General features: G+C 42.1%; 1 long non-coding RNA gene across 1 annotated transcript in view; it reads right to left on the reverse strand.

The window, feature by feature from the left end:
* LOC142829962 (uncharacterized) overlaps positions 1 to 27,931 on the reverse strand; it is a 102,203-nt gene that overhangs the window by 24,101 nt on the left and 50,171 nt on the right. The window contains exons 2-3 of the long non-coding RNA XR_016349939.1: positions 4,017 to 4,081; positions 597 to 653 (exon numbers count right to left, since the gene is read on the reverse strand). This is a non-coding gene — a long non-coding RNA (uncharacterized LOC142829962). The remainder of the gene's footprint in view (positions 1 to 596; positions 654 to 4,016; positions 4,082 to 27,931) is intronic.

Raw genomic sequence — 27,931 nt, forward strand, 5'->3', positions numbered from 1 at the left:
CAAGAGGTGAGAGAGCGTATGTGGGGCAAATGCCCCCACCAGAACATTTTTGGCTACACCCTCTCAGCCCAGATGGGCAGGGTGTCCTGCTGTGATGAATCAATGGGTGCAGATGACACTCATTCTCCAAGCCCTACCATGTGAGACCAGCCCAACCTAGACCTGCTTCACATTGCTGTTCTCACGCATCCGGCATCACTACTCATGCCCCTAAGCATTCCTCTGCACACTAGGGGAAGTGTGAAAACCAAAAATGGCTAATACCCAACAGTGAGGAGCTTAAACCATTACCCTTGGCAGTATATCCCAGGAAGAATGAGTATGACCCCTGGAGGCAGGCACTCCCAAAGGGGAGAGTAGGAAGCAGCCCAGGGGAACCAGACTACCATCTGGTTGTGGAACTGCTGGAAACATGATCAGCATACTTCAGGTAGATTCCCTGTTGACCCAGCAGCAGACCACACTGCTACTGTTAAGGTCTTGGGCTGGAATTCAGTAGAGTTTGATGGGCTCATGTACACACCACACCACCTTGGGATGGTAGTATTCCTCCTCCTTAAGCCAAAAAGCCTGCACACCCCTTAGGCACGCCTTACCTGAGACTCAAAGACTATGCTTGGTGCTCACTCCTGCCGGGAATTAGTTCATAATATCTGAAATGTCAAAAATGCAATTCATTTTAATTTCTAGCCAATACCATGCATGCTTGGTGGATGATAAGTTCTCACTGGAACCCCTCTAGCTTTGTGCTTATTGTAACAGAAGGTGAAGGTGAAGGAATTCAGAAGCTCCTCAACCATAGAAACTGTTCCTCAACCACAGAAACCATTATTCACTGGAAAGAGTCACAAATAATTTCAACTATGGATTCGTGTGAAGTTTTATAGCCTGTTCACAGACAAAAAAAGGCAAAATTAATAGAATAGATTAGTTACAAATTATAATTATCATTCATTGTCTCCAAAATCAGTGTACAACAGTGATGGATAGTGTAGGCTAGTGAGTGGGCTGCATGAGAGGCTCTCCATCATCTCAGTGGGCCACAAGATTATTGTAACCAAGATAGTCTCCGGAGATAGGGTAGTTTTGCTAACTGTGCTTGCATACTTAGAAGAATTTGTGAGGGTGTCAATTGAACCATAGCATCACTTTCATTGTATGCAGAGGGAGTTCATGGTTCTCTCAGTCAAGGTTGTGTGCAATCAGCATGCACCTCACTTCATGTGCCCTTGCTTTATGTGCACGTCACTTTAGTAATACTGGTAGAAAGAAAACTACATGGATGGAAACCAGTGGATTCTGGAGACCATGCACATGGGCAATGGCAAACAAACGTCTAACAGGCCACACATAGAAACCTGATGTGCCCTGTGGGACACAGGTTGCCCAACCCTGGAGCACAAACACGTTGCATAATTTCTTGAATTCTGCCCTATGAGAATATCTGTGTCTGTTTTTGAGGGTTTTTTTTTGTTGTTTTTTAGGATATACCAGCGGTTAATATTTTGTGGCAATTTCTTAGACTATAAAACCTGGCAAAACTATCCTGGGAACCTTGTTCTCGAGGGACCAAGCATTTCATCCTGACCCCAGTTTTTGAGCAACTGGTAGTTGTATTTTCTGCCAAGAAATAAATACTCATGCATTTATTGAAGTATTTTTTTCATCTTGACTGGTATTTTTCTCATAATGAGAAAATAACTAACCTTGGGATACACTTCCAATGGTGTGCATTCTCATCTACTTTTAAGGAAGTATTCACAATGTTACACCAACATCTAACTAATAATGAACATATATTGCCATTTAAATGATTTCTTGTTAAAAACTAAAAGGGACTTGAATCTTTTTACTTTTGTATTATTATTTGTTAAGCTGCAGCTATGCTCCCCATGCTGCACAACACAAATTTGCCCAAAGCTGATCCATAGTCCCTACCCCACACTTGTTAATATCAAAGAGTCTGATCCTTTGACATGTTGCAATATGACCTAGAATATTTCTACACTTTAAGCTAGAAATGTGATTCCCACCATAAGGGGCTTGTCTACCCTACGGAGAAGATCGAGCCTCCTCTGCTAGTGTTCGAATTAACGATTCTAGTGATGACCCACTAATTTGAACTGAGAGGGCGTTCCCATCAGTGTCCATGGTCTTGTTATGAGGAGTAAGGGAAGCTGATTAAGCTTTTTTGCTCCTGTTGACCTCCTGCTATGTGGAGAGCCTGAAAATATGACTTAAGATACATCGACGCCAGCTGGAGTAATTAATACAGCTGGAGTTGAATATCTTAAGTCTACTTTCCCCTTTAGTGTAGGACAGGACAAGGTCACAGTGTAGTGATGTTTTTCCCCTTTAAATTGTTAGGAGCTCTGTACTTGCCCAAAGCAAAACTTCATTTTCATTAAACTCCTGTATTGCCAGATCAATAAAGTCACCACAGCAAATAACTATTAAAATCACAGAATCATAGAACCATACAGCTGGAAGAGGCCTCAGAAGGTCATCAAGTCCAGTCCCCTGCTCTAGGCATGACCAATCCCAACTAAATCAACCCAGCCAGAGCTTTGTCAAGCTGAGACTTAAACACCTCTAGGGATGGAGACTCCACTACTTCCCTAGGTAACCAATTCCAGTGCTTCACCACTCTCCTCGTGAAATAGTTTTCCCTAATATCCAACCTGGACCTCTCCCACCACAACTTGAGACCATTACTCCTTGTTGTGCCATCTGTCACTACTGCAAACAGCTTTTCTCCATCCTCTTTGGAACCTCCCTTCAGGAAGTTGAAGGCTGCTATCAAATCTCTTCGCTTCTGTAGACTAAACAAACGCAACTCCCTCAGCCTCTCCTCGTAGTTCATATGCTCCAGCCCCCTAATCATTTTGATTGCCCTCCGCTGGACCCTCTCCAATGCGTCCACATCCTTTTTGTAGTGGGGGGCCCAGAACTGGATGCAATACTCCAGATGTGGCCTCACCAAAGCCGAATAAAGGGGAATAATCACATCTCTGGATCTGCTAGCAATGTTCCTCTTAATGCAACCTAATATACCATTAGCCTTCTTGGCTACAAGGGCACACTGTTGACTCATATCCAGATTCCCATCCACTATAACCCCCAGGTCCTTTTCTGCAGAACTACTACTTAGCTGGTTGGTCCTCAGCCTGTAACAATGCTTGGGATTCTTCCATCTCAAGTGCAGGACTCTGCACTTGTCCTTGTTGAACCTCATCAGATTTCTTGTGCCCCAATCCTCCAATTTGTCTAAGTCACTTTGGACCTTATCTCTGCCCTCAAACCTTTCCCCCTAGCTTAGGGTCATCTGCAAACTTGCTGAGGGTGCAATCCATCCCCTCATCCAGGTCATTAATAAAGACTGAACAAAACCAGTCCTAGAACTGAACCTTGGGGCACTCCGCCATCCTGACATTGAGCCGTTGATCACTACCCACTGGGCCTGACCTTCTAGCCAGCTTTCTATCCATCTTACTGTCCATTTATCTAATCCACTTTCCCTTAACTTGCTGGCAAGAATATTGTGGGAGACCGTATCAAAAGCCTTGCTAAAGTCAAGGTATATCACATCCACTGACTTTCCCATGTCCACAGAGCCAGTTACCTCATCATAGAAGCTAATCAGATTGGTCAGGCACGACTTGCCTTTTGTGAATCCATGCTAACTATTCCCGATTACTTTCCTCTCTTCCAAGTGCCTCAAAATGGATACCTTAAGGATCTCTTCCATGATTTTTCCAAGAACTGAGGTAAGACTGACTGGCCTATAGTTCCCTGGATCGTCCTTCTTCCCTTTTTTGAAGATGGGCACTACATTTGCCTTTTTTCCAATCATCCGGGATCTCTCCTGATCTCCACGACTTTTCAAAGATAATGGCCAAAGGCTCCTCAATGACATTTGACAACTCCCTCAGTACTCTCAGATGCATTAAGTCCGGACCCATGGATTTGTGTACATTTAGCTTTTCTAAATAGTTCCTAACTTGTTCTTTACCCACCAAGGGCTGTCCATCTTCATCCCATCTTGCGTCACTTAGTGCATTAGTCCGGGAGCCGACCTTGTCTGTGAATAGAGAGGCAAAAAAAGCATTGAGTACTTCAGCTTTCCCCACATCATCTGTAACTCGGTTACCTCCTTCATCCAGCTTCGCCTCTGTCTATTGCATATGCTATTAGGTCTAAATATCACAGGAGGGGCTTGCCACCCCAAGTATGTACTCATCTAAGGCTCTTGGCATGTATGCAAGGTGGCTAGCCCCTCCATGCTCTTCCAACACCATGGATGCTCTCTAATTTTAGAAGGCTAGCTTGATCATTTAGAAGGCTATGTCTCTTGCAGCTGGGAGTCACACTCATGGTTTGATGTGCTGAAGTACCCTAAGAACAAACTTTGGTGTCTGGCACATGTTTATTGGTCCTGCAAGAAAGGGAGCGGGGTTCAATGCACATGGACAGATGAGTCTCTCCCTAGTTGGCCTAAGGGAAGAGACCTGGTCCTTTTAAAGGGAGACACAACTGCAGGTAGCTGCTTGCAGACACTGCAGGGAGTGAGAGGTTCTGCAGGAGCCACAGTCAGTAGGGGGTAGGGCTTGTGGAGAAAGCCAAACTCCAAGCAAGAGATGTTGGGAAAGAGGGATAGAGACCCTCCGGGAGGATGGGCTGAGCCCTCCTGAAACCAGCAGGAAAACATTAAATCTCTGGGTTTTCTTTCGAAAGACTTTTCTGTGGAGGCGATGAATTAGACCCCAGAAGGGGCAATGTTTGGAATACTTGTCCTGTATGGACTCTTCAGTTAAGGAGTCAATGAGGCAGGCCTCAGCAGAACCTCTCTTGCCCAAAGGGGGGTACTACATGGCACAGTCAAAAATCTACAATAGAACTTACTTGTGTGTGCTGACAGATGTGTAACTCGCAAGCAATTAATATGTTCAGAACATGGCTGAATGGCTGGGCCAAAAGGCATTCAGTGCATCACAGGATTAGACACTTGACAGGATTTCTGTCAAGTCACTTGCCTGCTCAGAAGAATGAGGATATAACATAATTCGGTGCTACAGATGTACATGTCTGAAATTGCAAACAAACCCAGACAAATCCAGAACTTAGTTTCTCACTACCCAGATGTCTTAGCTCACAGACATCTACCTATCCCCACCTCTAATATCATTAACTCACAGACATTTACCTTCCTTCCCCCACCCCCCTGCATCCTCCTTCTGTTCTGAAATGTGATTTGTCCTTTTCATATGTGTTCACTTTTTTTTAATTGTATCCTTTGGTATATATGGTTATGACTATTTTCTTCCACAATTTGATCTGAGGAAGTGGGTCTGGCCCATGAAAGCTCATCATCTAATAAACCATCTTGTTAGTCTTCAAAGTGCGACATAGTCCTGTATTTTGTTTTACCCAGCTAAGAATCTACGGTTTTATTTGTCTAACATCTTTTTTTTTAAATAGTAAGAAATCTTTTGTGATCAAAATGACATGTTTTTAAGTGTTCTTTTTAGGGGTGATTGAATCATTGGCTTATCTGTCAGGCCACAGTTCCATTAATCTGTTTACGTGGAATAGGTCCCTAGAGATTTTGAAAGATGTTCTGTCCTGCTGTCTGAGATGCTGAGCACTTGACAGGTCTGTGCTGTTCCAGTTCTAATTCTTAGCTACAAGATTGAGATTTAGACCAAGGTGAGGGAAAATGCATCTTTCAGATTTATTCTTGGCCCTAAAGAACAAGGGAGTAAATGTGCAGATAAACAAGGGAATATGAAATAGCCCTGCAAAAATACATATATCTATATACACTTTGCACAAAAGATTTTTGATATAAAGAAAGGAAAAGCTATTTTGAAGTCATTGAGTATCTCAGTAATGTAATTATACATGTTTACACAACTCAATGGATTAGATGCAATTAGGATAATTATATATAAATATGTCATAATTGACTAATGTTTCAAAAGTGAAGAAAGAATGTAAAATATATGAACATAACTAGAAGAGGTACCCAGCCTTACTCAGGTCTTTAACTGAAGTAATTTTAAAAAATGAAAAATATAATTGCTTCATTTTTGAAAAATGCAATCATTGACATAAAGGAAAATGAAGGCTGGAATGAGAATTCAGGGATGAGGAGGGACAGGGGATGGGTGCTTTAGAGCAGAAAGTTGGGTGGTGTGGGGGGGCTTGAGACAGGAGGTGGGGGTACAGAAATCAAGGCAGTGGACTCAGGGCAGGGGGCACAGGACAGAGGCCTGGGAGACGGGAGGGGGACCTGAAGTAGGAATAAGAGATCCTCCGGAAAAGGGCTTTATTCCGGAGGATCGCGCCAGTCTGGACGCTCTTTTCCGGCTTTTCCCCAAGCCGGCAAAAAAGCGGCGGCCATGTTTATTTAAATCCCGCAGGGGATATTTAAATCCCCCGCGGATTTCCCTATTCCAAAGTTAGAAATTAGCATGCCTCTTCCGAAGAAGGGGCCAGTGTAGACGTAGCCATACAGTATTGCATAATACTTGGTTTATATGCCACTCTAATATGAATTTTAGGTTGTCCCTACTGTACTTCAAAGTGACATAGGTATTTCATACCTAGTACACAGACCACTAAACCATGCCACACAAGTTAACATGGCAGAAATGTTACTGATGTATGCATTTTAAATTACAGAAGAATAATCCAATAGCACAAAAAAACATTAAATATTTTGACATCACATTTCACTAGGCCAACTTTCAAAGCATAATATTCTTACAGGGTATTTGAAAACAAAACAATGCTTTGTAAGAGTAGGTTTTGGGGCTCTATGAAGAAAATCATACGTTTTCTCTTAAGATGGAAAACCACAAGATAGTTCTTTGGGAAAAGTAAATTGTGAAAATGTGGATTGAAGCATTTTATGGATGGCTTGTGGTATAGGCTTCTTAAGCCATCATGCCTTGTTTAAATTCCTTGTTTCACGGTGAGTAAAATTTTAATACAATGTTAATTAGGGTTAGTTTAGTAGTAGTGTTACCCTAACAGAATCACAATGCAAGATGGCAGGGGGCTAACTGGTATCTGTAATGAGTTGCAGCTGGCCTGACCAATTCAGTGTATCCCAAATGACTAACGTCATCACCATATCTAAAAAGTGCCATGTAAGTTGTCAATAGAAAGCTAATAGCACACTGATGACATACTATTGTATGATCATTTTAGGGAGGACAAATTCAAAATCACAAACATTTGCAACTATGTTCTTGCAGTATGTCTGCCAGTATGTCTGTTGAACAACCTGCAGTTTCAAGCAGTCTGGGGCTGCAGCAGGCAGGGAGTCCAGCCTGCCTTGGCAATGCTGCAGGGCTGCTGGCCAGGAGACACTTAAGTAAGCGCCTTCCAGCTGGAGCCTGCCTCTGGCACCCCTGCCCCTGCTCCACACCAAATCTCTCCTCCGGGTCACCATCCAAGCCCTCTGCACCCCAACTCCCTCTCCCTAGTCACCATTCAAACCCTCTGTACCCCCTTGCCTCAGGTCACAATTCCCTCCCAGACGCTGCAGCCCTTCCTACACCTCTCCCCCAGGCCAGAATCCTCTCCTGCACTCAAACACCTTCTCAGACCCTGCACCCCATTCTTGTTCCAGGTCAACACCCAAACCCTCTGCATTCTGCACCCCTTTTATCCCTTCTCCCAGGTCACAATTCCCTCCCAGACTTTGCAATCCCTCTTAGAGCAGCTTACCCAGGCCAGAATCCTCTCTTGCACTCATACTCCCTTCCTGACCCTTCATCCCAATCCGCTGACCCAGGTCACAATCCCTTCCTTCACCCAAACTCCCTCTCAGACTTTACACCATCTCCTGCATCCCAGTCCCTTACTCCTTGCCCCCTTCTGCACCCAACCTTCATCCAAGACCCTACATCTCCTTCAGAGAAAAGTGTGGCCCTTGATCACTTTCCAAAATCTTGGGGTATGTCTACACTAGCCTCCTAGTTCGAACGAGGGAGGCTAATGTAGGCATTCGAAGTTGCAAATGAAGCCCGGGATTTAAATATCCTGGGCTTTATTTGCATGTTCCCGTCTGGTCGCCACTTTTAAATTCCACTAGTCCGAAGTAACTGCCCGCAGCTACATGCGGCAGTGAAACGGTACTTCGAACTAAGTACCATGAAGAGAGAGTGTTAAGGGCAAATATCTTTCTGTTCTCTGGGAGTATGCCAGAGCATTGGCTAAATATTTAAAATCTACTTAAATATTCCCAAGATTACAATACTGTTTTAGCCATTTGTGTCCTCCATCAGGAGATTGGGTCTGGCTGTAACCTGGAGCAAGTTTCTAAAACTCATTTAAGCTTTACTTAGTCCTCTGTAAAATGAGGATAGTAATACTTGGCTTTCTATGTTCAGCATTTTGAGACACTCAAGAGCTCAGTATTATGATGATTTTATTCGATGATTTTATTAGATCTCACACTGAATCAAAATGTGGTCCTGCTGAAAATGAATGAAACCATTGTCTTTAAACTTGGTATATACAAATATCCTACGTATATGTCATGCTTTATACCTAAAGTACCCTTTTTCTTTCTTTTCTTTTAAATTCTGTGCCAACAGTGTGGAATGGAATTCCAGCCCAGATGAGTCGTACAGGAATCTAACATAGCCAAAGGCTTCCCATTTTCTAAGAAATCATTTACATAAGAGCTGTTTGTGATTTCTCAGTATTTCATAAAACCATTTTGAGTTATGGAACAATTGAGTTATCTCTGCTCTGCATGTTCTGGCTGGATCAGGACTTGGAAGAATGTCTTCAGAGAAAACATAGTCTCTGTAGGAAAAAGGTGATGATAGTGATTCAAAGAGCAGTTTCCTTACTCAGACACACAAAACAACCACGTGATACTGTGGACACTGGGCTAATGAAGGTGCTCAAATGACAAACAAAAACAATGGCTTAATTACTTGTGGTCATTAAAAAAAATCTCATAGATCCCCTGCTACCCTGTTTAAAAGTAGGAATACACTGTCCTCAAGACCGAAAGAGATTACTTCCACAAATAATGATCTGCTAGTGCGACAATTTAATATAGTTTGTCTTCATGCCCTTTCCTTTTATGCACCATCCATAGGTCAATGAAGTCTCATCTCCTATGCAACAGCTTCAGATTCAAACATAATGGAAAAACATCACAAAAGGACATTAGATAAAGAACTGTACAGTAGTGGATCCCGTTGTTAAAGGCCTTGCTGTATGAATCTGATGGTAGGATACTATCATCTCAGTTGGTATAGCAGACACAGATGAGACACTAAGAGCCAGATCCTTAGCCACGACTTTATAGCACTCAGCCCAGAAGAGCAAAAAGTGATGTCAAGCTGCCTTTCATGCTCCCCTAGTTCTGAGGCTTTTGGAAGGGGTCAGTCCTCCTACACAAGTGAGAGCAGCTGCCCAGCTACCCACAGCATTAAGGAACCGTTAGACCAACAGCTGAGTGAGGACGGACAGAGAGAAGGATGTTAGGAGCTGCTTGGATGGTTCTGTATCACCTGAAGATCTCCCTATATGAGAGGAAACCCTCCTGGGGTTAAATCCACCAGGCTGACAGTATTTTGGACTGGTGGATGGTGCAAAGTGCACCCAATGTCCACAATCAAATCTGATTAAATTCCTGAAATGAAGTTAATATATATTGACATATGAATCCATGTTTGCTATAGGTCACCTTTAAGGGCAAATACAGACAATGCACCACATCTTGGCTGAAGTAAAGTGGCTGAGCTCTGTTAACTTCATTATTTTACACTTGCTGTGAATCTGATCCAATCTTGTCAGATTAAAATTATTGACGAACTGGGGGCTTCTTGTGCTCAGCAGCTCGGAAGCTCTTATGTGCTTAAGCATGGACTTCTTATGGGAGGGTTGCTGAATTTCTTATGATGAGAGAACAATGTGGGAAGCTTCCTGGAAGCCAGTTGAAGTATGAGAACTGGAAGTATCTGGAGTGATCATAAACAGCTGGGAAGTGAGGCTGAATGGGATGAAATGTTTTGAACCACTTGGAATTAGAAACTGTTACCAAGGAGCATAGTATTCACGCTCATCCTATTGAAATACCTGTGCTGTTACTAATAGAACCTAGTTTAACATATGTGTGTCTCTTTTTCAGCATGACAATCATCTGTGAAATTATGAATCTTTAATACTATTAAAGTAATGTTATATTAAATGGCATGAGTTATATACAACCCTCCTCTTCACTTTATGTATCATAGGAGAGGGGCTCTTTTAAACTAACCATATGTAACTATCAGCCAAGTGTTCACAAGTGTTCTAAGTCCTCTTCCTAAAACATCTTGTTGTTGTTCTTAGTAGAGATGGAGTGGACTACCTGGGATTTTGATTCTTAAACAACTTTTTTTAAGATACATTTTTACAGGTAGATGAATTCTGGTTCAGATGTGTTAGAGAACAACAGTGACATCCATTGGTTAAGTAAATTAAGTTTGGAATTTCTTATGGTTGTCTCATGACACAGGTCTTTTTTTTAAATCAGTAATTATAATATAACAAATTAACTCCATTTGAGACCTGAAATAAATAAGGTTTTAAGATTTTAGCTGGCCTTTTTTTCTACTTATAACTTGTATGTTTCTTGTCTGTTCTGAGATTATGGAACAGCTTCCAAATGAGGAAAGATTAAAAAAACTGGGACTCTTCTGTTTAGAAAAGAGAAGACTAAAAGGGGGATATGAGAGAGGTATATAAAATCATTAATGGAGTTGAGAAAGTGAATAGGGAAGTGTTATTTTATATTATGTGTACACATATCCATACACATAATATAAAAAATTAGGAGTCACTCAATGAAATTAATAGGTAGAAGGTTAATACAAACATAAATAAGTACTTCTTCATATAGCCAACTTGTGAAACTCATTGCCATGGGATGTTGTGAACTACAAAAGAATAAATGAGTTCAAAAAATAATAAGATCAGTTCATAGAGATTAGATCCATCAATGGCTATTAGCTAGGATGTAACCCCATACTCTGAGTATCCATAAACTCTGACTGCCAGAATCTGCAACTGGTCTGCAACTGGATGACTCAGGATAGAACACTTGATAATTGCAAGTGTTGGACATTCTTATGTTATGTGTGTGTGTGTGTGTGTGTGTGTGTGTGTGTGTGTGTGTGTGTGAGTGTGTGTAAAGGGATAAATATAGTTAAAGAGTACATAAATTATTGTACTAAAACTTTTCAGTTGATCCAGTTGTCTGGATACTATAGAACTATAAAAACAACATCTTACCTATATGAAATTTGAAAACACCTTAAGCTCAAGCAAATACTAAAGACATCTAAAATATCTATAAAATGTAGTTAGCATTAATATTCATCTAGTATGGTAGCACTGAAAGACCCCAATCAAGATTAAGGACAATTATGCTAGATACTATAAACACAAACCCACACAAAGGCAGTTCCAGACCAAAGAATTTTCAGTCTAAACTCAGGGTACATTTAGACTACATGCCTCTGTCACCAGAGGCATATAGATTAGGCTACCAGACATAGTAAAATGAAGCGGCGATTTAAATAATCGCCGCTTCATTTAAATTTACATGGCTGCCGCGCTGAGCTGACAAACAGCTAATCAGCTGTTTGTCGGCTCAGCGCGATAGTCTGGACGCGCGGGTGTCGACATCAAAGGTATTTGTCGACCACCCAGGTATGCCTCCTGGGATGAGGTCCAGACTATCACGCTGAGCCGACTAACAGCTGATCAGCTGTTTGTTGGCTCAGCGCGGCAGCCATGTAAATTTAAATGAAGCTGCGATAATTTAAATCGCCACTTCATTTTACTATGTCTGGTAGCCTAATCTACATGCCTCTAGACGTACCCTCAGACAAAGGATAGGAGGACAATATTTTCATTTTACAGATAAGGGACAGAGGCAACAGGAATGTAAATGACTTGCCCAAGATCACATGTGGAAGTGGAAATCCCAGTCCAATTATATAATTGATAGACTAGGCTAGAAGGGGCTGGTGTGATCATCTCATTTGACTTCCTGCATTCCCCAGACCTGGGGACTTCCCTGAATTAATTCCTGTTGGATCTAAAGTGTGTGTTAGATAAATATCCAGTCTTGATTTAAACATTAACAGTGGTGGAGAATCTATCACAATCATTGGTAAAATATTCTAGAGATTGATTATTTATCCACACTGGTAAAAAATTGTGTTTTATTTCTAGTCTGAATTTATCTAGCTTTGACTTCCAGACACTGGATTGTTATACCTTAAAGAATACATAATCAAATTTCGGTTTCTGAAACAGATACTTATAACCTGTGATAAAGCCATCTCTTAACCTTCTCTTTGTTCAGCTAAATATTTTTAGCTCCTTGAGTCTATCACTATAAAACAGGTTTTCTAATCCTTTAATTCCTCTTCTCTGAACCATCTGCAATTTATCAACATCCTTCTTAAACTTGACACAACCAGAAGTGGAGATGGTATTCTGCTAACAGCCATGCCAGAGCCAAATGCTGAGAGAATATCTCCTCATTCCTACTTGAGAGTCTCATATTTATACATCTAAGAACTACATTTGCCCTTTTGTTACACTGAGAGCTCATGTTTAACTGATGATTACATGACTCCCAAGAACTTTTCAGAATTGTTCAGCCACAGGATAGAATCCCCCATCCTGTAAGTATGGCCTGCACTCACACTTTTTTTACATTTGGACATATTAAAATACATGGTGTTTGCTTACACAAGTGGTTCTTAACCTGCAGCCTGCAGGCCACATGGTGCTCAGTAAGTACATAGTGTGGCCCACCTGTGTGCTAAAAAAAAAAATCATTGAAAATTTGCTACTCAGACCTGGCAGGGGCATGGCTGGCTGAGGGGGAGAGAGCCTAAGGCAGCCTAGAGGCCAGAGTGTTCTTCCCAGCAGTTGGCCAGTGAGTGCTGCAGGGGGGCAGAATGCCAGTCTATAGAGAGGTTTGTGGGGGAGCTCTGGGCAGGAACCAGACAACTGCAGGGGTGCTATAGCACTCCCAGGTTTTACCTGGGGTTCTGCTCCAGGACCCATACATGGGGTCCATGCCAGCCCCATGCCCAAGACTTCACTCCTTGTTCCACAGCAAGAGTCTCTGCTGCCCAATTGCCCTACTCCATGCCAGAGTTTAGGGGTTCTGGCTGTTTGGCCTAGCCCCTCACTGCGACTCATGGGTTCCAACTGCTCAGTCCTGCCACTGTTCCAAGGTCTGGGGTCCCAGGTTGCTCAGCATAGCCCTGCACCAGGGCCTGGGGGTCACACAGTTTCCACTGATCTCTGGGCTGGGGGCACTGTACATAGGTGTCTGGGAAAGAAGGGAGTTGGGGATTGTGGTTATCAACCTGCAGTCCATGTAACACATTGTGGGCTGCATATTTAGCCCACAATTGTAAATAGGTTTAGAACCACTTGATACACCCAAAGTAGCAAGCAATCTAAAGCACCCTGTACGAGGGACCTGTCCTCTTCATTATTTATCACTCCCCCAATCTTTGTCTCATCTGCAAACTTTGTCAGTAACAAGTTTGTTTTACTTCAGGTCACTGCTAAAAATGTTAAATAGGAAAAGAATCAGTCACAGCAGGATCACACTTCAACCACTCCCACACAACATTGCATTTTCAGACCGACAGTTTTTAATCCATTTCATGTCAAGACATGTTGATATTTTTATTGTTTTAGTTTCTTAATGAAAACATTATGTAGTAGTAAGTCAATCACTTCACAGAAGTCTAAGTGTATTACATCAACACTATTTCTTTTACCAATAAAAACTTGTAATATCAAGAAAAAAGACAATTTAGTAAGACAAGTCCTGTTTTCCATAACCCCTGGTGACTGGCATTATATTACCCTTTTGTAGTTCTTTATTAGCTATTTCTATTATCTGCCCAGGATAGCTATCAGGCTGACAGGCCTATAATTACCCAAGTCTTCCCACTTACCCTTAGAAAATGTTCTGTCAATATTTTAATGCTTCCAGTCCTCAGGAACTTAACCAGTGTTCTAAGATGTATTGAAAAATATTGACATTAGTGATCTGGAAATCTCCTTGGCCAGCTTTTTAAAATAACTCTTGGATACATGTTATCTGGACCTGACCATTTAAAAATGTCTACGTTGAACAGCTGAAGCTTTCTTTTTGATTAGGGTTTCATGCATCCTCTCTGCTCAGAGGAACAATTCATTTAATCTCACAGGCACGTGATCAAGAATAAAGAAACTGGCGTACTGTTAGAACAGTAATTTTCAAAATGAGAACTTATTGTACTGGTTCTAAAACAAAGGGAATTATCAAAATGTGCCAAGGGTGAATATGAGAACTCACACTTCATAGAATTGTAAGACACAAAAACAATGCATTGGGCAGATTTCAGTTTTGACTTATTATGGAAAGAACCATATTTTATATAGAATAATACTTACTCTTATGGTGTTGAATCATGCATACTTTCATGACCATGGTATATGTAAAGTTCTTCTACATTCCAATAAAAATTATCCCATTTAAGTGAACAGGTCATTCAATAATGACATCAAATGAATTAATCTTTGATGGCTGTTGCTTAATGGGGATGTTAAATGTAATACAGGCAGTCCCCGGGTTAAATGGATCCGACTTACATCAGATCCCTACTTACAAATGGGGTGAGGCAACCCCGCACTAGCTGCTTCCCCCCAGCAGACCAGGGAGACACGAAGCTAGCGCCCCCCCCCCCCCCCCAGCAGATCAGGGAGACGCGGAGCGGCTTTTCTCAGTAGACACCTCAGCTTGAGAATAAAGGACTGAGGGAAGTGAGGTGTGGGAGAATAAAACTGAGCTCTGAAGAAATGTTTGGCTAGAGGTTTCCCCTACAATATGTACCAGTTCCGACTTACATACAAATTCAACTTAAGAACAAACCTACAGTCCCTATCTTGTATGTAACTCGGGGACTGCCTGTATAGCCACTTCTAGGTGATTTAGTGATGCTTATATTATCTGTACATCCAACTCTCCATCTAGGTTCTTCTAATACATTCACCAACACATCTTGCTGCCTCCTTTAGTGTCCTTATTGAAGAAGTTTCTCTTTCCATTTTGGGAGGGAAAGAGGATTGTGGCTGTGGTTCAGTTCCAGAGGAAAGTTTGGATTAAAAGGTGGGGGTTTTCCTCTGAAAGCCCTCAGGTTCATAATTAGCCTGATCTCTCTGAGAAGTGAATTCCATAGTTTTCATCCAACTGGCAATCTCAGCCTTTGCCTTGGAGATGTCTGAAAGGTGTTGTTTGCCCCCAATGTGAAGCATATATAGAGCTGACACATCACAGACACTTGAGGTGCTGCAGACTCAAAATCTCTCCAGGCATTTTGATGTGACCAGGACCAGGGAAATCAGGCTGTGCTTTTCATGTTGGTTTTCTCTGCTCCTTTGACAGATTGTTCAGTCCCTGGTCTAGCTGTACTACATGCAGAGAGTATATGAAGTACCTCATTGTTCTATTCCTGACAGGCAATTTCTTTTACACAAGCTACACATGCTGAGCAAGCAGTGCACGTTTTGCAGCTCACCCCAGTGAACCATCATTCAGTCAATATTCCAAAATACCTCCTTCTCATTTCTTCAGCCTGTTTACTGACATATTGCAGGGGGGCTGGTTTGAAGTGGATTCCTTCATATGCATGGTTTACAATCTGGTTCAATGGCTTCCAACACCACTGCTTAACTGACACAGAAAACAAATACTTTGGTAATCAGGAATTTCTCCTTTTGGAGACCAAGTCCTGGACTATATTACACAGTTAGGTATATGTAAGGCAACTCACCTAATTATGCCAGTGTACACTCTACAGCCTTGTCTCGCTGATGTAATTGCTCTACTACACCAACATCATAATTCCTCCTCCATGAGAGAGACGGCACTTATCTTGGTGTAATTAGGGTGGTGCAGTGTCTGCATTACTTACATTGGCTGTTGGCTGTGTTATCAAATTCAGAGGTCCATGCCAGAGCCATGAAATTGATCCAAAAAAACACAACAACCACCCTGTTGCTGTGAAATTGACAAGGACTCTGGGCAGCTAGAGCTCAGCTACCCCCAGCTCCTTACTTCCAGCTAGGCTGCTGCCAGGAGACTCCCAACTTCCTACTCAGAGAACCAAGAAGCCTGAGCAGATGCCTCCCCATTCCAATTGGGGAACAGGGAACTGAGATCCCAGGAAGAAAGCTGGACTCCCAACAGGGAGTTGCACAGAGCTCAGAGTCCTGACCCTCAGCCCTCCATGCTGCCCCTTTTCAGTTGGTAGAATCGCCCCTAGTGAGGATGCAGAAGTAGAGTAGTGTAGCATGCTCGTTAGCCACCCCAGTAATCAGGCCGACTTAGTGCTGCAATGTAAACATGCCCAAAAGAGCATCCATAGCATCCATTCATTTGAACATCCCAATTGATAAAATTCTTCTTCATGTTCAAGAATATTATCCAGTTACTGTAGGTGGGACTACTGCAACAACAACAAATACAGCTGCAGGAATTAATAAGCTGCTGTATTAGGTAACGTATGTACATGTATAGACTTATAGAATCATAGAACACTAGAACTGGAAGGGACCTCGAGAGGTGATTGAGTCCAGTCCCCTCATGGGCAGGACCCATTACCATCTAGGCCATCCCTGAGAGATGTCTATCTAACCTACTTTTAAGTATCTCCAGATATGGAGATTCCACAACTTCCCTAGGCAACTTATTCCAGTGTTTAACTACCTTGACAGTTAGGAAGTTTTTCCTAATGTTCAACCTAAACCTCCCTTGCTGCAATTTAAGCCCATTGCTTCTTGTCCCATCCTCAGAGGCCAAGGAGAACAATTTTTCTCCCATCTCCTTGTGACATACTTTTAGATACCTGAAAACGATTATCATGTCCCCTCTCCGTCTTCTCTTTTCCAAGCTAAATAAGCCCAATTCTTTCAGTCTTCTTTTGTAGGTCATGTTCTCTAGACCTTTAATCTTTCTTATTGCTCTTCTCTGGACCTTCTCTAATTTCTTTCTTTCTTCCTTCTCCACATCTTTCTTGAAATGTAGGGCCCAGAACTGGACACAATACTCCAGTTGAGGCCGAATCAGCGCTGAGTAGAACAGAAGAATGAATTCTTGTGTCTTGATACTTAATAAGCATACTCTCTATTCCAATATCTAAATTGTTGATGAAGATATTGAACATAACTGGTCCCAAAACAGACTCCTGTGGAACCTCACTTGTTATGCCCTTTCAGCAGGATTGTGAACCATTAATAACTACTCTCTGAGAACGGTTAACCAGCCAGTTATGCACCCACCTTATAGTAGCCCCATCTAAATTGTATTTGCCTAGTTTATTGGTAAGAAGATCATGCAAGACTATCAAATACCTTACTAAAGTCTAGGTATACCACATCCACTGTTTCTCCCTTATCCACAAGACTCATTATCTTATCAAAGAAAGCTATCAGTTTGGTTTGACATGATTTGTTCTTTACAAATCCATGCTGGCTGTTACCTATCATCTTATTATCTTCCAGGTGTTTGCAGATGAATTCCTTAATTACTTGCTCCATTATCTTTCCTGTCACAGAAGTTAAACTGATTGGTCTATAGTTTCCTGGATTGTTCGTTTATGTGTTTTTGTATGTGTCTAAATAGGCACATGAAGTATGGAAGTTTCAAAGGAGTTTAAGGGACTCCAGTACCCATTGAAAACCAGTGACAGTTTGGTGTCTAGCCCTCATGGCATGTTGAAAGTCCCAGTGATAATATTAGTGATAATAATTCTGAATCTGAATCCATCTCGCGCTGTCATGTATCACTTAGGAAATGAACTAAAATATTCATGTAAAGTGCTTTATAAAGTGGTCAGTATAAACATAAAGATTTTTAAAGGTCGATGTGAAGTCTCACAGTATCTCTCCTAGTGACCTGGAAATCTTAACTCAAGATAGATTGTTCTGGCAGCATAATATTATACAGGCTCTCAAATGCTTTGAGAGTCAATGTATCCAAATCATAGGCTCTGAAAAGAGTGTACAACACCCATAGATGGCAGATTTTTATGTGACCTCTCATTGGAATTGCCGAACAAGGATTGGCTTAGTTGCTTACCAACAGCGTCATAGAAGATGAGATCCGTCATTGCCTGGCTCAGTTGATATGCATATTCATAAGCCAGTTTTCATAAATCATGTGGTACAATGTGAAACTATTTACTTTCACTAGGCAGGAACACAGGGTTAATAGAAGGCATGCAGAGAAGAGGCAACAGTGACAGAGAAATGAAAGACTTCAAAGACTATCATTTAAGTTGCACTTTGGGATGAAATTTATAAATGAACTATGAGAGCTTGGTTTTATCTTTTTTATTCCAAAAAGATGTTTAGTTAAACATTTCTCAAATGTCCATGATCATTGTGATAGACTTCCTTGTATGTATATTCATCACTGTCTTAATAAACTGGAGTTTATAAGAAACTCCACCAGGCCTGTATAACTGTTTATTAATACATTTTACAGGGAGAATTATTGGAACGGCTGGAATGAGAGGCCTGTTTGGGATATAAAAGATGATGAGCAATACTCACTGTCTTGAACTATAAGAGTTTAGATGACGATAATGGTCTGTGTTGGGATGTGCCTTAAGATCTTTACAAGATGTTATAAATGTATAAAAACAAAATAACCCATATTTGACCTCCAGACTGGAATTTATTAATTTTCACTTATTTGGTACTAAAATCAATGTACTGTATGACTGGTGGGCTAATATTTCTGCAGCCAGAAGTGCAGTTAAGTTTCACCCCAACAGGCACCCTGAAATTAGAATTACTCAAGCTTTAGGCTCTACTTTTAGGCTATGTCTGGACTAGAAGCCTCTTTTGAAAGAGAGCATCTAAACTAAAAGCAGATATTTCAAAAAAGCAAGCCGCTTTTTCAGAAGAGAGTCCAGACACTCTCTTTTGAAAAAGCACAGTTTGAATTCAATAGCGCCTTTTTTTGAAAGAATAGTTTAATAAAAATGTGTTATTCCTCGTAAAATAAGGTTTACCGTGATTGAAAAAACTGCCGTGTTCTTTCAATTTACATTTGAAAGAACGCGGCTGCAGTCTAGACACAGGGTAAGTTTTTTAGAAAAAAGGCCATTTTTTTCAAAAAAACCTTTAGTCTAGATACACCCTAAGAAAGCAATTACATATATTTTTCAGTCCATCCCCACCAACAGAGTGTTCACACTACCAAGCCTGTTATTTCAAAATAATGGGATGGTTATTTCATGAGGTATAACACTTACTTTGAAACTGTTATTTCAAAATAGTGGTAGTGTGGACACTCCACTGCTACTATTTTGAAATAACTACTCCCCAGAGTCATTCAAAGTAATTACTCCCCAGTGCTTCCGAGGGCTCTGTGTCAAGGTAGTCCTTCCACATTAAGGGAGCCTGCCTTGTACTAATTTCAAGGCTTTCCTGTAGTGTGGACACGTTATTTCAAAATGGTTATTTCAGGAGTTATTTCAAAACAATTTCCTAGTGTAGACATGCCCCAAGAGGTGTAAATTTTTTAGAGGTCTTGTTTTGTTCAGTATCTATTGAAAACTCAGGTCTTCAAGACTCAACAATTAATTGAGAAGTTGTGATGGGAGAAGCCTGAAACAGAGAAAAAGTGCAAAAACAGGCTATCCCAATAGTAAAAACTTCTAGTAACAGAATCTCACTAAATGCTTCCTAGTGCTAGTTATTTTTCCCGTGTTTTTCAACATGTTTATTACTTTGCCTGTGTATCAGTAGTTGCTGGTATTTAAAGTTCTTGTCTCACAGTCCCTCTCCCAGCAGGGCAAATTCAGCCCTCATAATTCCAGTCACTTCAATTGAATGATCCGCCTGAATGTGACCCATTGTTTCTTAGATGCAGTATCAAGCTGAGCTGTGAGGGGGAGTTGCATTAAAGACCAAATGTTACTAGCTCTGTGGTGTATCTAACCTGCAGAGAACCTAGTCACATTTGGGTTAAGAACCAGCCACTACCAGGTCCTGCATTCGATGTAAGGAGAAAAAAATTATTTTATTTAATTATTCGCTCATTCAGGCAGGGCACTAGCTGTAGTAGACTCACTCAACACCAGCAGGTGTGTCATTGGTGACAAATCAAACAGAAGTCCCACACCAGGCCATCCTTCCCTCAGAGAGGCTCTGGCAGGCAGCAGTCTGTCAAGCTTTTTCTGCACCAAGCCAAGCCTTTCTCCCAGGGGTAGGACGTATCTACCTGACAAGTGCTACAGCAGTACACTACACCACTTTAGTGCTGACACTTCCTACAGTGACAGGAGGGCTTTTCCTTCCAACACTGCAGTAAATCTCCCTCCTTGAGAGGTGGTAGATAGGTTGATGGAAGAACAGTTTATCAACCTAGCAATGCCTATTTCATGGCCTAGGTTAGTTTAACTTTGCCTCTCGGGGATGTGAATTGTTCAAACTCCGGGGCGATGTAGATCGGTCAACCAAAGTTCTGGACGTAACCTAGGCCTAAGAGTTGGAGATCTGTCCTTCCCAATCAAACTCTCTGATCTGTGCTCTACTGTTTAAACTCCTCTCACTAAGCCTGGCACCAACCACAGTCACGGCAGGATGGGTCTGATCCCACACAGCTTCTTATCCCCTTTCTTGGCCAGCATCAGATTGATATGCCCCATCACACTTCCCTTCTCCACTCTTTGCACACCTCATTGAGAAGCTAGCTATAACTGTAAACTGTGCTCACTTGACTGTCTTCTGCTAAAATCCACTGGGTCACGAATCATCCTCAAAGAGGTATGGAGGTGGCTGGCCAACCATAGGCAGTACCAAGTTAAGGAGAGGTGCTGCCTCAGCAGGAGAACGCACAGTGCAGCCTCCTAAGAGGTAATGCAATGGGATAACTTCCCATATGACTTCTAGAATTCCACCTGGACAGGGTGACTTAGCACCATTCTCAACACACACAGAAACAGAAGTCTTTTCAAATAGAACAAAAGCTCCATGGAAAAATACTTCCCAAGGAAAATTTTGTTTCTATAAATGTTTTTTGATCTAAGTGCACTCTAGCACAAACCTGAGGAAGCAGCAGAACCATCCCTAATTGGCATCTGTGTATAAATAGCTGGGCTGTATTCAGCTCCTGCAGTGATGGTTAACGTCTTTCATAACATCCACTGACAATAAAAGTGTAACCACAGTTACAAAGAACTCAGTTGCAAACATCAGCTAACCAGAGCCAAAACCTAAACTTAAACCTGTCACATAAATGTTTGAGTTGAATGTTAAGCAACTTCATAAATGGTATTTTTAACAAAACTTTTTAATACTTGTGTCATTTACGTATTTGATCAAAACCTGCTCTTTTTGGTGTTTCTTTTTCCATATTAATGGCCAGATTCTGATCATAAGTACATTAAAAGTAATACCATTGGTTTTAAACAGCACTATTCCAGTTACATTAGTGCAATGAAGATCAAAATATTGTCCTTTTTTCCCCAAAGCAAAGAATATAACTATACTGTGAGGTTTATTTTTGTTCAGTATCATGTATTTAGAAGTATATAAATCTTTTCAGCTGATTAAAGCCATTATTTGTAAATACTATTTATTGATGTCAGAAAAGGAAGGGGGTCACTTGAGAATATTTGACAGGGTCAATGGAAAGAGGAGATCTGTAGCCTGCTACGTGCAGGGAGGAGTATGTTTTTATTCATCAAGGAAGTCATTGAAAGCAAAGTCATGCATGCTATAATGGAAAGTAGCAAGGAGGCAGTTGATCACAACAGAGAGGCTGTATTCACAAAATGGGTGGGAAGACATCACTTGAGATGACCCCAATGAAGTTCAGGACAGATAATAAATTGGAGGGTAGAAGGTCTTACAGAACATGGGAATAAAAATTCATGTCCCTCCTAATGATTGTTTTTAAAGAGAAAGAGTCATTCCTTGATGGATGATCTGAGGATCCCAGAAGGAAAGCAAAGTTAGGCCTTGTGTTGATCAATGACTTAGGCTGTTTCTCAAATCTGTTTCTCTCTCCCGTAGCAATGTAAGCATGCAGTGTGAGCAGCAACACATACAAAACACTAAAGAATCTAAGATACTTTTAAAAGCAGTAAAGAAAATCACATGTTCTGGACCCTCTGAACATGAGAGATTTACTGTTGATTTCCATGGGGTTTGGATTTCATCCAAGGAGCCTATTTCTGACTTCAATACTCTGAGTTGAGTAGGAGAGAGTTAGGTGACACTGAGTTCAATGGAACCAGTATAGGTGCAAGTTCTGTCCTGTATAATCTCAATGGGGGTTGCACCTATGTGTCAAAGGCAAGAATTGGAACAGGTTCCACAAAGCGTTGTATACAGTACTATGGCCTACCACCCTTTCTTTTTAAGGTGCTGTCTTGTGCTCTAGAATCTTATCTTCCATTAAAAAAAAATGGTTAGCCCTTATGGGTAGGAAGAAAATATTCAAAATGTAAAACAGGTGCAATTGATTCATGCCTAAATCTGCAGCGAACCTGTATTGCCCCTTTCTTATGGCTTAATATGTATCTAGTCATTTATCTAGTTCCCTCTAGGACTCTTGGAATCCCTCCATCCCCTAGAGCTACCTCACATTTTAGTGCGGCATTCCAACCATTCTGCCTCAATTTCCACATCATGCTCTTCAGGCTACTCCATTTCTAGATATTACTTGGTTCTCCAGCCTAGCCACTTCAGAGAGTTCAACCCCTTGCAGGATAACTGAGTCCCTTAGACAAATGAACAAAGCAAAATAATCTTCAGCCTGGGCTCATCATCCAACCCTTTCCTTACAAGCAGGTGCCAGCTGTGATGACTAGTCTCAATGCTCACCAATAGGGACCTGAGCTTTGGTCAGTCCAATAGTTCAGTTCAGGCCCACCCTCCTACCAAGGACTCTGGCCAGTCACAGTTTTCTGACAATTCCTGGCATTCAGACTGGCTTCCTGCCCCCAAGTAGGAGCAGTCTCTTCACACATCAGTCAGTTGCTTAGCTTTCCCCCTCATAAGTCCAGTGCCCTGCACAGTTGTAGCTGAAGTAGGTCTCCTAGTCCTTAAAAGTGCAGGTCATCCTGCAACAATCACCTTAAAATTTAAACCATCTATTGTAAACAACAGTGCCTGTTCCTTCAATCTCTCAGATGTTTTGGGAGTAGAGATATATACAAGTTATGGCCTTGGGCTCCTCTTTTTCCTGTTCTAGCAGCCAACTTGTTATGCAAACAAGTTACTGAATGTTTACACTGCATGTGAAAGCATGATTATATCATGAGTAGGCACACCTTTGTTAGATTTTTATCTAGCTAGTATAGGTAACAGTAAGACATAGCTGAAACGAAAGACAGGACTAGACCAGACTAACAGGGCTACATCTCTATTAGTAAGACACAGCAGCAGACTTCAGTACAGGCTAGCAACATGAGTACTTATGCAGGGTTCCCAATGGGCTTCTACTGGAGTGGCTGGCATGCACAGAAGCCTCTGCCACCATGTTTTTGCTATTAATGTTAACTGTTAAATTAAAGTGAGTGTGGATATGCACTACACATGACCATCTTACCTTATTTGCTGTGTCAATGTACCTTTAGATTCATTCTGTAAAGGCATTTGCATTCAAGTTTTGAAGCTACATAAAGAGTTACATAGTATAAAAAAAAGACATTGTCTGGGCATGTCTCACTCCTTGCCCAATGCAAGGAAGAATTTCCTTGATGTTCAGTTTAGTCCATATTTGTCTATTACAGGAATTTGTGCACTTTCTCTAAAGCATCTCTTACATGCCAGTGTTACAGAGTAGGTAACTGGATGGTCTGATCTGGGATGACTAATTATTACATTGCTAAGCATTGCTCTTGTAAAACCTAAAAATGTATGGTCCTCCCGCCTTCATCCACAGCCTTTTCTATTGTCAAAGTGGCCTTGACAACATTGCGAATTGTGTGAAATAATCTTTGGAATGCTGATAGTGCCTTTAAGAGAAGCAGACAATAAAAAGAGCAATAATAAGACACATTAAGAGTGATTTTTTATCTCTAGACCTTAAAATGGTTTACCATGGAGGGTAAGGAGCATTATCTTCATTTTAAGGATTGAGAAACAGACATAGAGAGGTGAAGTGACTCACCCAAGGTCTCAGATGAAGAGCTTTGTCAGATGGGGAGAGAGATAAAAGAGCAAGTAGGGGATTTTAATCACTTAGAGCCTTGACTCTGATAGGGTTGTGCTTCGTGTAATAGTAGTGAGACCCCCCTTAATTAACTTTTTTTCCCCAATCTGATCCTCTATTCTGATGCTCATCAAAGAAAAAGAAATATCCCAAAATGTTGTGGAACAGCCATGACAGAGAAAAGAAGCTGCCCAGAAAATGCACTAGAAAGTAGGTATTTTGCACAGAAAGAGGGACTGAAAATACTGGTTCAACATGGCTGAACCTGACACTTGAGCATAGAAGCCAGCATTAATCTACCAGTGATGGGAGTAAGGGTTAATACTAATTTCATGGTAAAGATCATAAACACAGTATTTTGACCTTTCTTGTTTTAGGGACTCACTCCCCTTTCCCCCATCCTATGTTGAATTTCAGGACACTTTGCCAGCTCTGTTTACCCAGACTTTCCCACAGTGTACGTGTTAACTAGCTTATTTATTTTATTTTTTAGTTAAGTTGAGAGAGTCCTGATCAAATGTTGATTTTGCTGTATGACTTTTCTTTAATGGAAAGGCAGGTGCTTTTTGATAAATTACATTTTAAATCAATATTGGACGTTTTCCTAAAAGACTAATTTGAACAGGAATTAGTTTAAGGATATCCCATGGCCTGTTATGTAGGAAGTCAGATTAGATCGAGATGACACACATAAAGCCTGTGAGCAAGATCCAGCCCATCAACTTCTCATGAATCTTTGGGCTTGTCTATATAGCTCCCAATACTGCACTATGGGGGAGAGGGAGTGTTGACACTGCTAGTACACACTCATGATGTCCTGTTTGAAACAATAGAAAGAATATTTCATTCACACTGGCATAGTTCACAAAAGAAGTTAATGTACAACACACCAGTTCCAAACTCTGGCTCAGCAATATAGCAAAACCTCACATACAGGTATAGACTCACATATAATATGTAAGTGGTGCTAAGTAGAAGGTATAATGTCTGAGGAAAGTTGGCATGGGTCTGGGTGAGGAAAATGGCACCGAAGAGCACATGCCAGGCAACAGGGCAGCTCATCTCCCAACCTAACAAGTCAAATAAATGGAAATTTTTGACATTAATTGTGGACTGTCATATCCTACTGAAGTTCAATGGCTAAGTTGAGGTGGTTGCACTTTTTAGAATTGTGAAGAAAGGTCATATTTTTCACAGATCAGAAAGGGAAAAATCTCTCTGAATTATGGGACAATACATGGCTTCAAGAGTTTCTGAGCTTCTGCTGTTCTGCCCCCTAGCACTGTGCTCGGGGAGGAGCAGGTCCTTGCTGTATGCTGACTCAGGAAGGCCTGGAGGCAGTGCATGGAAGAGTGGGATGTGAGGGGTGGGAGACTGAACAGTGGGAGGGGGCTTGCATGAGGAGGGGTCTGTGCGAGGATCTGTAATGGGGCTGTGGCAAAAGGTACTGGGCAGTATGGGTGACAGATCAATGTGTGTTGGGGTGCTGGGCAGTGGAGGCTCCTTGTGGGGTACAAGGCAATCGTGATGGGGCTAAAGGTGGAGAGTGCTGGGTACAGGTGGCGATGTTCAGGACACTGTGCATATGTGAGGGGGTGCTGTGTATTGTTGGTCCAGGGGCAGAGGGGTGATAAGCATGGACCCACCCCCATAGGGAAGGGGCACATTAGAGGCACAGGGCTGCTGGTTTGTAAACTGTTCTCTCACACTGGGCAGAACAAGGTTGCCCCTGCTGTGCCACGCCCCATTGCCCCTGGCCAAGCCCTCACTTCAAGGACCACGCTCACCACTCCATGTTCCATTGCACCCACAGGAGCCCACAGAAGTTAATCTGGCACTGGGCAAACCCCCTCCCCACCAGCAGGTGACTCTGATGGGGGAGGAGACTTATCCTGACTGGACCTCCTAAACAACAGCTGGGGGGAGGGAGAGAAATGGGCGTGGGTGAATGTCGTGCCACAGGAAAGAAAGAGAGTCCCCTCCTCCAGAGCTCACTGCTGCCTGTCAGTAGCCTGCCTGCTTCACCCCAAACTCCTCATCCTAAGCCCAGTCTAATGTCTCACACCTCCTCTAACACGCTAAACTCATGCCCTAGCCCAGAGCTTGCTGCACCCAAGCCCCCTCTCACACCCAAACTCCCTCAGAGCCTTAGGCAGGTGTCGGGGGGATAGGCTTGGACCCATTTGGGGCACCACCAAAAACTATAGAAACTTCTTACCGCTGCTTTAATGGAACTATTTACACTTCTACATATCACTCAACATGAGTGGGAATTGCAGGATGCACTTAGGGCCGGATTAAGGCATGGGCTAGCTAGGTAGCTGCCCGGGGAGCCCACCTATGTGATGGCAGCTGTAAGGGGCACGCATCGCCCCTTACAGCTGCCATCAGGCGCTGAGCACCCGGCTTCTGGATCGCAGGCTGCAGCAGCTCCCAGAGGCCACCCTGCAGCAGCCTCCCGGGGGGGGGGGGGGGGCTGCGTTAACCCCCACAGTGCCCTTTCCCCCGCAGCTGTGGGGCCCTGCACAGCCAAGCTCGGCCTGCCCCAGGCAGCCCCGGGCTGCACGCCAGCAGTGTGAGCGGGCCGGGCCCCTGTGTCCTGCCGCTGCGAGCTCGGTGCGCCCTCCCCCATGCACAATTAACCTGTCTGCCCAAGGTGCCGGAATGGCTCAGTCTGGTCCTGGATGCGCTAAAATAAGTATATTGGAACCAGATAACTCAGGCATATGAAAATAAAACATATTTTTAACCTTAACAGAGTTTTTTTGTACTTTATGGAAGGTTTCAACTCAGGTTTAATTGGAATTTGGAAAAAAGCATCAGATCCACTTCTACAGGGCTCACATTAATCCATCACCAAGGTGATCAGTTACTCTCACTTGTTATCCTCTTTTGTCTATATTCTGCCTTGGAATCACTTTACAAACACCAATAAATTCATACTTTACATCATGTAAGTTTACCTCTCTTTGTACCAGCTCTGGTTGGCAATGTGGATCCATTTATTGGAGAAGTTTGGGTTCTCCTTTCACTAAGTAGCATAGTTTACTATGGGGCTGTGTCTAGACTGGCTACTTTTTCCGGAAAAGCAGGCGCTTTTCCGGAAAAACTTGCCAGCTGTCTACACTGGCCGCTTGAATTTCCAGAAAAGCACTGACGATCTCATGTAAGAGACTTTTGCACAAAAGAGCCAGTGTAGACAGCACAGTACTGTTTTCCACAAAAAAGCCCCGATCGCGAAAATGGCGATCGGGGCTTTTTTGCTTTTTTCCGTTAAAAGCATTTCCGGAAAATCATGCCAGTGTAGACGTAGCCTGGCTGTTCCCCTTTTTCAGGTCACTGTTTATATTCAAGATTATGCTGAAGAACAAACCTATGACACAAGATTTGTTTTGAGTTGACTGCTGCTTTGATGAATGTAACTACATAGCTAGTATTAAACTAGCACTGATCTAAAGACTAGATTGATCTCAAGGATGATTCCAAGATTGCTAATAAATTAGAATTGAGCTATGCTATGACTTAAATGTAGTTTCTTCTCAGATACAATAAACGTATTAATATAGCTTTTACAGTTAAACTGCCACCAATTTGAAACTTAACATGCTGATTATATCACCATATCACAGCATTTACAGCAAACTACATTGCATTAAT

Source organism: Pelodiscus sinensis, chromosome 6, assembly GCF_052426305.1.
Source record: "Pelodiscus sinensis isolate ZL-2025 chromosome 6, ASM5242630v1, whole genome shotgun sequence".
In the NCBI taxonomy this organism is placed as follows: domain Eukaryota; kingdom Metazoa; phylum Chordata; order Testudines; family Trionychidae; genus Pelodiscus; species Pelodiscus sinensis.